This window comes from Fukomys damarensis, unplaced genomic scaffold (genome assembly GCF_012274545.1).
Source record: "Fukomys damarensis isolate Sample0158 unplaced genomic scaffold, DMR_v1.0_HiC HiC_scaffold_17, whole genome shotgun sequence".
NCBI lineage: Eukaryota > Metazoa > Chordata > Mammalia > Rodentia > Bathyergidae > Fukomys > Fukomys damarensis.
Genome location: NW_022900929.1, coordinates 17,947,446 through 17,958,508, shown reverse-complemented (window position 1 = coordinate 17,958,508; position 11,063 = coordinate 17,947,446). Strand labels below are relative to the sequence as shown.

Here is an 11,063-nt window from a genome sequence, read left to right as displayed (position 1 = left end):
AAGGGAGAAGGGAGGGCAGGGACAAGGGGAAAAAGTGAGAATCAAGACTTGTCATGTAAAGGTACAGAATCCCAATGATGAATGTAATTGTATTGTATACCTAGATTGTACCAATAAACTCAATAAAAAGAAAAAAAAAAAAAGAAGAGAAGCCAGGGAGTTTGTGTGTGTGTGTGTGTGCATGCGTGCACACACACCTGCACTGAAATTTCCAGCCCAAAGGGCCCCAGCTTGGTCACAGGGGCTTCGTGGGCCCTTCCCAGTCACAGCATGCCAGGGAGCCCACAACCAGGCCCTGGGGCTGCTGTTGGCAGAGGGAGTGCCTAGAGCATGGAGGTCCCCAGGATGCAGGCAATTCAGGGGGTGGCAGGTGGGGCAGGGGAGCAGGTGGGCCATGGCAGGGGTGGGAACTCTGAGAACCCTGGTTATGAACTTGGCTTCCTAGTTTGTTATGAAACTGCGGTGTTCCACTTAACAATTTGTTCCAACATGTAGGCTTCATTTAAACTTTTAAATGACCACGGATGCATAGCATTCCACTTGAACTCTTGCCCTGGGCACTGCCAATGCAAACATTAACCAGTTCTCTGTGTGCATGTATGCACACCTGTGTGACTTCTTTTTTTGGGGGGGACCCACCTGGGGTTGGCTAAGCAATGAGAGAAGTGTATTAACCTGATTTTTGTTACTATAACAAAATACTTAGCTGGGCTCACACCTGTAATCCCAGCTCTTGGGAGGCTGAAGCAGGAGGATCGCTGCGAGTTCGAGACCAGCCTGGGCTACATAATGAGTTCCAGCGCAGGGTTCTGGTGTGTGGCCCCTGGGCTACTCACATCATGGTGGGAGTGAGTGAATATATTCTGTGTGACCTCTCTGACTCACTTATGAAATCACTGAGATTTAATCGCAGGACTTCTACCCTATGGACCACATCTAATCTAATCACTAAAGGCTGTGCCTCGATACACCTTTGCCGGATTGAGTTTCCTCCCTCTCAATACCATTAATGTAAGTCTTTGGGGATCAAAGTTCTCCATGAGTATAGAGGAGTAAAACAAATTCAAACTCTCGCAGTAGTATTTCTATTCTGAACATGAAGAAACTGGAACTTGGAGGTGGCAAAATTTATTTGAGGCCCCAACGTAGGTGGGAGCTAGGAAATCTGGCTGGTTCTAGAGGTCCACTCCAGAGCCAGTGAGTCCAGCAGGAGCACTCAGGGTAGGGACACCTCTCGGGTGCAGATTCCACAGGCCACACCCCTAGTCATACCACGCCTCTCTGGCCCTGAAAGGGCTCTGTGGGATTTAAGCCCTGGAGAGCCAGAACAGCCCTCAGCACAGGACCTACCCCAGTGGCCTGCTTTGCCTGGGACCCACACGCGGCCAGCTGCTCAGGTGGGTGCCTCCTCAGCTCAGGGTCAGGGCAGGACGGAGGGCAGGGGGGCAGAGGCTGACCCTAGCAGGCGGCAGCGCCCCGCCCGGTTGGGAAGGTGCTCTCTGGGTCTGGCAGGACAACCAGAACTGAGAGCCAGACACAGCTGGGGACAGCAGGGGGGACACTCCTTGGTGAGGAGGTCGAGGGGCAGGCCTGCATCTGCCGAGCTGTCCTTCCTGTCACAGCAGGGGGGGAGGGGGAGACAGGAGCTGGTAGGGCTTCCACTCTGACCCCTACCTGAGTCCAGCCTTGGGTGGTGAGCTGGAAAACCCTGGCTAATGACACTGAGACAGCAGCTCTAGCACCAGCCCTAACACTGACTTGCTGGGTGACCTCAGGCAGATGCTTCGACCTCTCTAGATTGTTTTTGGTAGATTGAAGAGTTTGGTGCAATGATCTTTGTTTCTTCCTTTCTAACGATCTCTGGATTAAATATGAGGTGGGCAGGGTGTGGTGACACAGGCCTGTGATCCCCAGCACTTGGGAGGCTGAAGCAGGAGGATCGCTTTGAGTTCAAGGCCAGCCTGGGCTACAGAGCAAGACCCCATCTCAAAAAAACAAAAAACAAAGCAAACAAACAAACAAACAAAAAACCCCATCCCAGGGCCAGGGATTCAGCTCAGTGGTTCTGACGCCTGATTTGAAAGCACAAGGACCTGAGTTCAATCACCGGTACCAAAACAGCAACAACAACAACAACAACAACAACAACAACAACAAACCCCAAAAACCCACCCCCCCAAAGAAAAAAAGAAATGAATGAATTGCGGTGTGTCTTGAGGTTGATACCCTGTCTAGTCTGCCTTCCACACTCCCTGTAACTACTTCATTCCACTCTGCAGACATTTCTGGTTTCTAGCTCTGAGCCCCTAAGCCAAGGACTGGAGACTTAGGGCAATTTTCCAAGGTCTGAGGGCCACAGACCTTCGTGAACACCTCCTGTCTTCTCTGGAGGCAGCCAGTGGGCATTTACCAGCAGAAGGGAGGGGTGTGGGGTGTCTGACACTGCGGGACTGGTGTGAAGGCCTGCATTTGTGCCCCACTTCCAGAGAACCTGCTGGGCAGTGAGGGTGTGAGGGAGAGCAGCCCAGCTGCAGGAAATGGACCTGAGACTAAGGAAAACCACTCCTAACTTCTCCACTCTGGTCATCCAGGACCACATACATGTATGAGTTATGTTTTTTAAAAATATGGTGAATGCTTACAATTTTTTTAGGGCCAGACATGGTGGTGTTCGCCTGTATCCCAGCACTTGGGAGGCCGAGGCAGGAGGATTTCTGAAAATTTGAGGCCAGCCTGGGCTGCATACTGAGTTCAAGGCCAGCCTCTATTACATAGCAAGACTCTGTCTCAAAAGAAAAAAAATCATTGCAGTAAAAGACGTATTGTCATGAATTCTCCTCAAAATATTCCCTTTTGCTTCAAACACACTTATCCAGATTTGCTATATAGTTATTTGGGGAGAAGAAAACAAAAGTTTTCTTTCTATAGCTTTTATCCTAAAGCTATAGGGTTTTTTCCCCCCTTTAAAAGTATAATTTTAAAAATTTCAATTTCCTTGTTTCCTTTCTGCCAAGTTTTACTTCTTCTATCCTGTCTCATCCGCACCCCAGACTTTGGTCCCTTATCCTGGAAGGGATGCAGAAGGCCTGATGGTCCATCTTCAGGTAACTCAGCTTCAGGCTGAGAGGGCCACTGATCCTGCCTCACCAGGGCGGGAAAGTCTCATCCTGACTGGACAAGGACATTAGCCCACTACAACAATGGAGCTTGTGACAGAAAAGAGCTGCAGTGCACAGTGTCATAGCTGGAAAAATGAGCATTTTCTTCCAGGGACTGGCATTGCACTGATTTGTGAACATACAGTAAATCCCCAACTTACTGGACATTTGTTTTGTGACCTTTCGTAGGGGTACTGTAGAAGACTCACTTTGTCGGCTTAGGAAGGAATCTGGCTTTATGAACAATTCTCCCGGAATGGAACTTGTTCATAAATTGAGGACTTAAAGGATCTTATAATGCAGAAGAAACACTTGCAGGGTTATCAGGAATTTACACAAAATATCCTGTTTTAATAAGGGTACAAGTTTCACCATGCATTTCTCTTAAGATAGCCAGGGCCACACGGTTTTTATAGAATGGCTTTTTAAAAAATCATTTTTGATGGGCATGGTGTCACATACCTATAATCCCAGCACGCAGGAGGCTGGGGCTGGAGGATCACTGAGCCCAGCTTGGGATACACAGTGAGTTCAAGACCAGCCTGAAATACACAGCAAAACTCTCTCTCTAAATAAATAAATTAAAAACTAAAAAAAAAAAAAATAAGTTTTAGTTCTGACTTTAGTACTGAAATACTCTCTTTGTGTATAGTTAGTAAGAGATTCAATATGTCACATTACATTATGTACTCAAGTCTTATTTGGGAAATGAAAATAGCAGCCAGATGATCATACTAATGTTAAACTGATCTGGTCTATCAATCCTTCAAGACTGGTAGGTTAGCTGGTTAATCTATGGTTTTAACCCAGCACTCTTAGACCCATGTATATCCTAATGTACATCTCCCAGAGGCAACCAAGGTCATAGATTCGTGTCACACAGCCATTGGTTAGCATTCCAGCTCTGACTCTCTGGTCAATAGCAAACAAGTCAGTATCTCTTAACACGATAGTGTGAGTACAGCCTTGGGTAAGAATCCACCCCTTACTTTGAGTGGCATTGTTCCACTTATCATAAGTACATTTGCTTGTTTCCAACAAAGCGGGTACTAGTTGGCTGAGCTGACCCCTCTATATTATGCCAAGCTTTTATTTAATAATTATTATTACTCTTTAGAATTTGGGTTACACTTTCCCTTCGGATATTTAAGACCAAGTCAACGTGAGACCTGTGTTCATCAAAATTCTTCTTGCTCTCTCTGTATATCTGGAGGTCAGTTCAAGCTCCTCAGTCATTACTTTTGGGAGCATGGACAGGCCTCTTAGCTCTTCAAGATTTTCCTCTACCAGTGGTGTCATCTGCCAAGATGGCTCACTTCTTTACTTGATCACCTGGCTTCCCTTGGGAGCATGAGAACATTTCCCTCTTTGCAAAATATAAATGACAGGGCCAGAGATTTAGCTCAGTGATTCTGCCACCTGCCTCACAAGTGTAAGGTCCTGAGTTTGATCCTTGGTATCAAAAACAAAAACAAAAAAATATAAATGACATAAAGAAACTTTTACCTATGCGTGTTCCCTTTTAAGAGAGTTCCACCACTTGTTCAGAGATGCACTTCGCAGGTTATTAGTGCCCGATTCCTGATCAGTATAATGACACCGTCTCAAGTGTACATCTAACCTTCACAACACGATTATAGAACAGACACAGAAACATAAACCTGAAAAAGTCTATCCTCATGAACAACTTCAGTCTGGAAGTCATCGATATAAGATGTCTTTCTCAAGTCCTGCATCCTGCATCGTTTTGTTTTGTTTTGTTGTTTTTGTTTTTTTGAGACAGGGTCTCACTATGTACTTGAGACTGACCTGGAACTCATTATGTAACCCAGGCTGGTCTCGAACTCACAGCGATCCTCCTGCCTCAGCCTCCCGAGTGCTGGGATTACAGGTGTATACCACCATGCCTGGCTTCAAATCCTGCATTTTAAAAAACTTATACACTGGGGAAAATTCAAATGTATTTCCTATACCACAAGGTACTAAATTCTCCCTTGTGTACTTTTGGAAAAGAGATAAAGAAAAAAACGTAAGAAAAGATAAAATGGGGAACCAGGGTCATATTTGGGGTGCACCCCAAATCAGGGGTCATGCTGCATGTGTAGCCTGCCTCCTTTTCCAGAGTCAGAACTGCCCAGGGCTATCCTACAGCAGATCAGGGAAGCAGGAAAAGAGGTTGTATACGACCAGTTGGCTTTACTTAAAAATGAATTGCAAAGATCTTTGTATCTGGGGGCCTATAACATACCAGGAACTCACAGTGGGTCTCAGAAGTCTGGAGATTTTACCCAACTACAGACCACATATCAAGGAAAGCACATGCTTTCCTATGATGTGCCCAACCTCTCCCTGGTAACTAATATTAGAAAAAAAAATGTTAAAGGGCTTGGGTTTTCTGACAGATGAAATCCTGCGTGAGAAAGAGAGAGAAAGGCTGTGATCAGTGTTGGAGGTCGGGACACCTGGTCCCTTTTCTGGTCAGAGGGAGGAAGTGTCTCTTGTCTTTGGTGCTTTTATGTGCAAGCACTCATTTTCTAGGGTGTTAGGAGACACTAACTGTTGGAAAAGACATAAAAAGACCCTACAGCTGCAGAGGGGGAGAAAAAGATAAACTATACTTCAGAGGAAATCAATGTTTCAGAGAAAACTGTTTCAGAGGGCCAAGAGAATGAGGGAAAGTAGAAAAAAGACTAAATAAATAAAAAGCAGTTTGGCTGGACTTACCAAACCAAGGTCAAGATTTCCACAGTTTCCACCTCTCTTTTTGGGTCCCTCCGTGGTTGCCAAGATAAATGTCACCAGGCCACGTCTGAGGGTCCCAGGCTTGAAAGAAGGAATTTAAAATAAGTTTGCAGGTTCACTGACTCCCATTTCAGGAAAAGAACTTTTGGGACATGTCAGTAAAAGAGACGTGAGAAGGATTTATTCAAGGTAGATGTAGGTTACACTCAAAGAATGGAGTGTGACTGCTCAGAGAAATGAGGCATAATACAATTGGGAACTTGGAATATTTTGTTTTAAGACAGTCTCTGTAGCTCAGTTTGGCCTTGAGCTTACTCTGAAGTCCCAGCTGGCCTCAAACTCATGGCACTTGTCTTGCCTCAGCAAGACAGTGTTGCAATTACAAGTGTGTGCCATCTCACCTGGCTCGGGGACTGGGGATCTTTTATGTGTTTTGGGAGGTGGGAATCCGTGGAATTCAATAGTCTAGAGTCTTTTTTTTTTTTTTTTTCTTGGTACCGGGGATTGAACTTGGGTCCTTGCGCTTGCAAGGCAGATGGAGAAACCACTGAGCTACATCCCCGGCCCCAATAGTCTATAGTCTTAATCTTGTCTAGTGAGTGAGAGAGGATTTCCACCCATAGTGAGGTAATGGTCCATTCATATGGGAAATCCTAAAAGGGAGCCTATTCATAGGTGAAAGTGAAAAGGGAAGGCGCAAACCCATCAGTGGTGAGAGAGTTGCCTGGGTTTGCTATGTTTTGGGACAAGAAAAGAGAAAGAAAGAAAAAAAGAGAAAAAAATGGCTTGTGTTCTGAAATTGCATTTTTTTCCCTTAAAAGTATAACTTAAGGCTGGGGATTTAGCTCAGTGGTTCTGCTGTCTGCCTCGCAAGTGCTAGGACTGGAGTTTTATCTCCGGTACCAAAAAAAAAAAAGTATAATTAAAAAAAAAAATCTCAATTTCTTTGTGTCCTTTCTACCTAGTTTTGTTTCTTCCATCCTACCTCAGAGTGACTCAAAATATTTCCCTTTCATGGTCATTTGACTTTGGGGAAGAGAGAACCAGAAGTTGCACCAAGCTAGACTCGGTAAGTAAGGTAGATGAGGACACACCGTGTAGTCATGAGCCTGCTTTGCTGTTGAATGGCACTTGGGCAGCAGCATTCCCCATCTTTTTAATCATACCTCGTAAAGACATGCATGAAAGTGAACATCCAGGACTGCTTCAGAAGGTGGCAAGGAGACAAGAAGTTGGGGTGTGGCTAAAACTGGCTGGGAAAGGAGGTGTGACAAGATTGTAAGAGTTCCTGAGCCCTACATGTGGACTTCTTGCAAGAAGTTAAGCAGGTTTTCGATAGGCTGGCCTAGACCTGACATCAGTCTGAGGAACGATACAAAAAGGACAGTCCATCCTGAGTTTTTGGCCACTGTGTGCTCTCTTGCATGGTAGCCCACCCTCACGCTGTAGGGTGTACTTCATTTCCTACTTTTACTTAGTCCAAACTTGCTCTGCAAAGCCTGTTCTTTTCCTACCTTTAATAAAACCTTGCTACCATTTGTGCTTCTCTTGAGCAAGTCTTTGGAACCTAGCAACCACTTCCAGGAAACTCCAGTGCCCCAAAACCTGGCAACAGCAAGAATGACAGGATAAGTGTTGTTCCAAGTGAGACGCAGTATTTTGAAAGGGATTCGTTATAATGTGCCTTTTATTGTAATACATTTTTTGAAATCTGAACATTCATCAAACATTTTGACCCTAGATCAAATGCATGAATATGCCTGGCCCCTGGCCTCTTGAATGGGGCTCCTTCTGCTTTGACGAAGTTCAGAAACCATTGCCCTGGACATCCCAGAAAGGCCTACAGAGGGGCTGGGGACACTGCAGCCTGTATGTCCAGGCTCCGAGACTCTCCCTGGGTTCGACTCCAGCAGCTAACAGGAGCTGTAGACCCCAAGGAACCCAGTTCAGGTTGGGAGTTGGGGCGCTTTCTGGAGACTCTTAAAAGAAAGAAGGAGTGAGGAAGATCTCAACATAGAGACAGCCTCTTTAAATAAGGGTGTCACAGGGCTGGGCATGGTGGCACACGCCTGTAATCCCAGCACTCGGGAGGCTGAGGCAGGAGGATCACTGTGAGTTCGAGACCAGCCTGGGCTACATAGTGAGTTCCAGGTCAGTCTCAGCTACATAGTGAGACCCTGTCTCAAAAAAACAAAAACAAAAAATAAATAAATAAGTAAATAAGGGTATCACAGGCTGTGTTGAAGACACCAGCCCAAGGTTGGGATTATAAGGTCCTTCTCCTTTCTAAGTAGAATGCTAATCCTTCTTGAAAAACACGTTCTGGGGAATGAGACCGGGGTTGTTTTTTCTTTCCTGAACTACTTTTTCTCTTGGCAGACTTAGCAGAACCAAACAATGAAAATAATCCTGTAATTGTCCCTGCAGATCTACAGGAGGGGCTGGATCAAGTTCCTTTCCTGTGGAACATTCGCCCCTCACCCAAAAAGCACAGGGTTTCCATTAGGAAAAAAGGAAAAGAAACAGAGGTAGGTTTTTTGTTATTATACATAGGCTTATTTATTATTATATATAGGTTTATCAACAGGACATGTTTATCCAGAACAAACGTGAGAGGGACCCACTCTGGCACTGGAGACCAGACCAGCTGTTCTCCAATAGGCTATGGGGTCTTTTTTAGGGTCATGGGGAGGGGGGAGTTCAGTAAGAGCAGCTTCCTGTCATGAACAAGGCTTGAGAGAGCACAAGTGGTAATGGCTGCCCAAGGACAAGGCTTGGGAAAGCACAGGGAGCAGTGGCTGCTGTCAGTAGCAGGGTCCATAGTGTTAGGAGTCCCCAAGTGCAGCTGTGCTAGGAGGGGGCAGTTTAGAGGGGCCTCTTCCCAGGGTGGTGGTGGTCCGATTCCTTCAGTTTCTCGTAGGCTTTGAGAGCTACCTCTGGGGGTGAAAACTCTCTCTGAGCCCAATTGCAGTGAAGTCCCTCCCCCAGCAGCAACACACTGAAGGCCACTTGGGAAGTCTCCCGAAAATATTTCTGAAAATCAAAACGAGAGATAGGCGGCAGGGTCGTTTTGTCGCCTTTTGAAAGCAAGCTGACCCTAGGCCTAGCAGGGTGTGCTGTCTCCCACTTAGCTTTTACGTCCTTGTCTGTCCCTCTCGCCTTGGGAATAATCAATCAGTGTGCTCTTCCCTCACTCCCAGACTCCAGGAATTCATCTTTAGACTCAGAGAGAAAAAATCTTGATAGACATTTTCTTCATTTAGTTCATTCCATCCTCCGACCAACTGTGAAAAGTGGGTAGAGTTATCCCATTGCACAGATGAGGAACTGAGGTCCACAGAGGGGAATGATTTGCTGAGGGTCAAAGACAGATTTCTGGGAAACTGAAGTTGATTAAGTTCCAGAATCATTATTTGTTGAAAGTCATAATATGCAGATGGACCACTATAGCTATGGGTTCAACTAACTGTGGGTTGCAAATATTTGGGAAAAAAAAATTCATCTGTGCTAAACATGTAGAATTTTTCTTTTGTTATTCATTATTCCCTAAGCAATACAGTGTAACAACTATTTATGTACTATTTTCATTGAATTAAGTATTATAAGTCATCTAGCAATGATTTAAAGGACATAGGGCAATGTGTGTGGATTCTATGCAAATATTATACCATTCGATATATGTGATTTGAGCATCCTTGGATTTTGGTACCCACAGGGAATCCTAGAAGTAATCCTCCAAGAATACCGAGGGATGACAATTTATGAACATTATAACTAAAGACATGAGAGAGCCTACCTTTTTGGTTGTTAAAAACCATCTTCCTGGCCGGGTGTGGTGGCACACACCTGTAATCCCAGCACTTGGGAGGCTGAGGCAGGAGGATCACTGTGAGTTTGAGACCAGCCTGGGTTACACAGTGAGTTCCAGAGCAGTCTAAACTACATCGTGAGACCCTGTCTCAAAAAACCATCTACCTGTGACTATTTATTTATTTATTTTTGGTACAGGGGATCAAACTTGGGTCCTTGTGCTTGTGAGGCAGGAGGTAGAACCACTGAGGTAAACCCCCAGCCTCTATATCATACTTTTAAAATGATCCTATACTGCTAATGGGGATTAGACGCTCAAGTTATGAAAGGTGAGCATGACACGGATGTTGTTCAGCTCACTGAAAGGGAAATTTGAACCACAAATGGAATTTAGACAGCACACAATCGCCAAAGATGGAGATTACAGCTCTTATATTACACAGGAGGAAACTGAGGCTCTGCTCTACTCTGGTACACAGACTATCTGACAGATTTCATAGATGGATGGGCTGCCTGAAAAGGTGGTGAGCTCCCTGTCAAAACCAGGTGGAGATCTGAGGAAGAAGGAGCTTGGGAACCCTGGGGAGCATTATGTCAGCTCAGACACTTGGAGCAGGTGGCTGACACTGCAAAAGCTTTTCTGGATTCAGGCCCAAGCCTGCTCCATGGTGAGGCGCACATGTGTCATGGCCAGTGTCCCTCCAGTCAGCTCCAGATCAACCTTTGGCCTGCTGGATGCGCTGCAAGATACGTCCAGGAGGTGCACACACCTATAGTCCCAGTATGGCAGAGGCTGAGGCAGGAGGCTTACTGCAAGTTTTAGATCAGCCTGAGCAATATTAAGGGGTTCAAGAGCTGAGGATTTAGCTCAGTGGTGCCACTACCTACCTGCCTTGCAAGCACAAGGACCCGAGATTGACCCCCGTTACCAAAAAAAAAAAAAAAAAAAAAGAAGAAGAGGAAGAGGAAGGGGAAGGGGGGAGGAGGAGGAGGAGGAGGAGGAAGAGGAGGAAGAAGAAGAAGAAGTTGTTCAAGACGAGGTTGGAAATGAACTAGATAGCAAGACCTGTGTCAAAAAACAAAAACAAAACCTGCAGGGGCCTTCATTTCATCTGTCAGATAGTGTGCAGACTAGAGTAGAACAATCTGCTTCCTCCTGTGTAATATGAGAACTGTAGTCTCCATCTTTGGGGACAGTGTAGGGTCTTAATTCCATCTGGGGTTCTCCATTGTTAGTTGGTATCTGTGTCACCCGGTGTGTTTGTGACAACACAGCTGGCAAGCACCTCTCCCCCTAGGGTTTGTGAGTTGGCAGATTTAGGAAAGGGTTTGAAATCTGAACTTTTTTTTTTT

At 45.5% G+C, this 11,063-nt stretch overlaps 1 protein-coding gene across 1 annotated transcript in view; it reads left to right on the top strand.

Annotated features, from left to right (window-relative positions):
• The first annotated feature begins 1,372 nt into the window (after positions 1 to 1,372).
• LOC104858684 (NADPH--cytochrome P450 reductase) overlaps positions 1,373 to 11,063 on the top strand; it is a 71,414-nt gene continuing 61,723 nt past the window's right edge. Inside the window, exon 1 of the mRNA XM_010618985.2 lies at positions 1,373 to 1,397. The gene's annotated coding sequence lies outside the window, so the exon portion shown is untranslated. The remainder of the gene's footprint in view (positions 1,398 to 11,063) is intronic.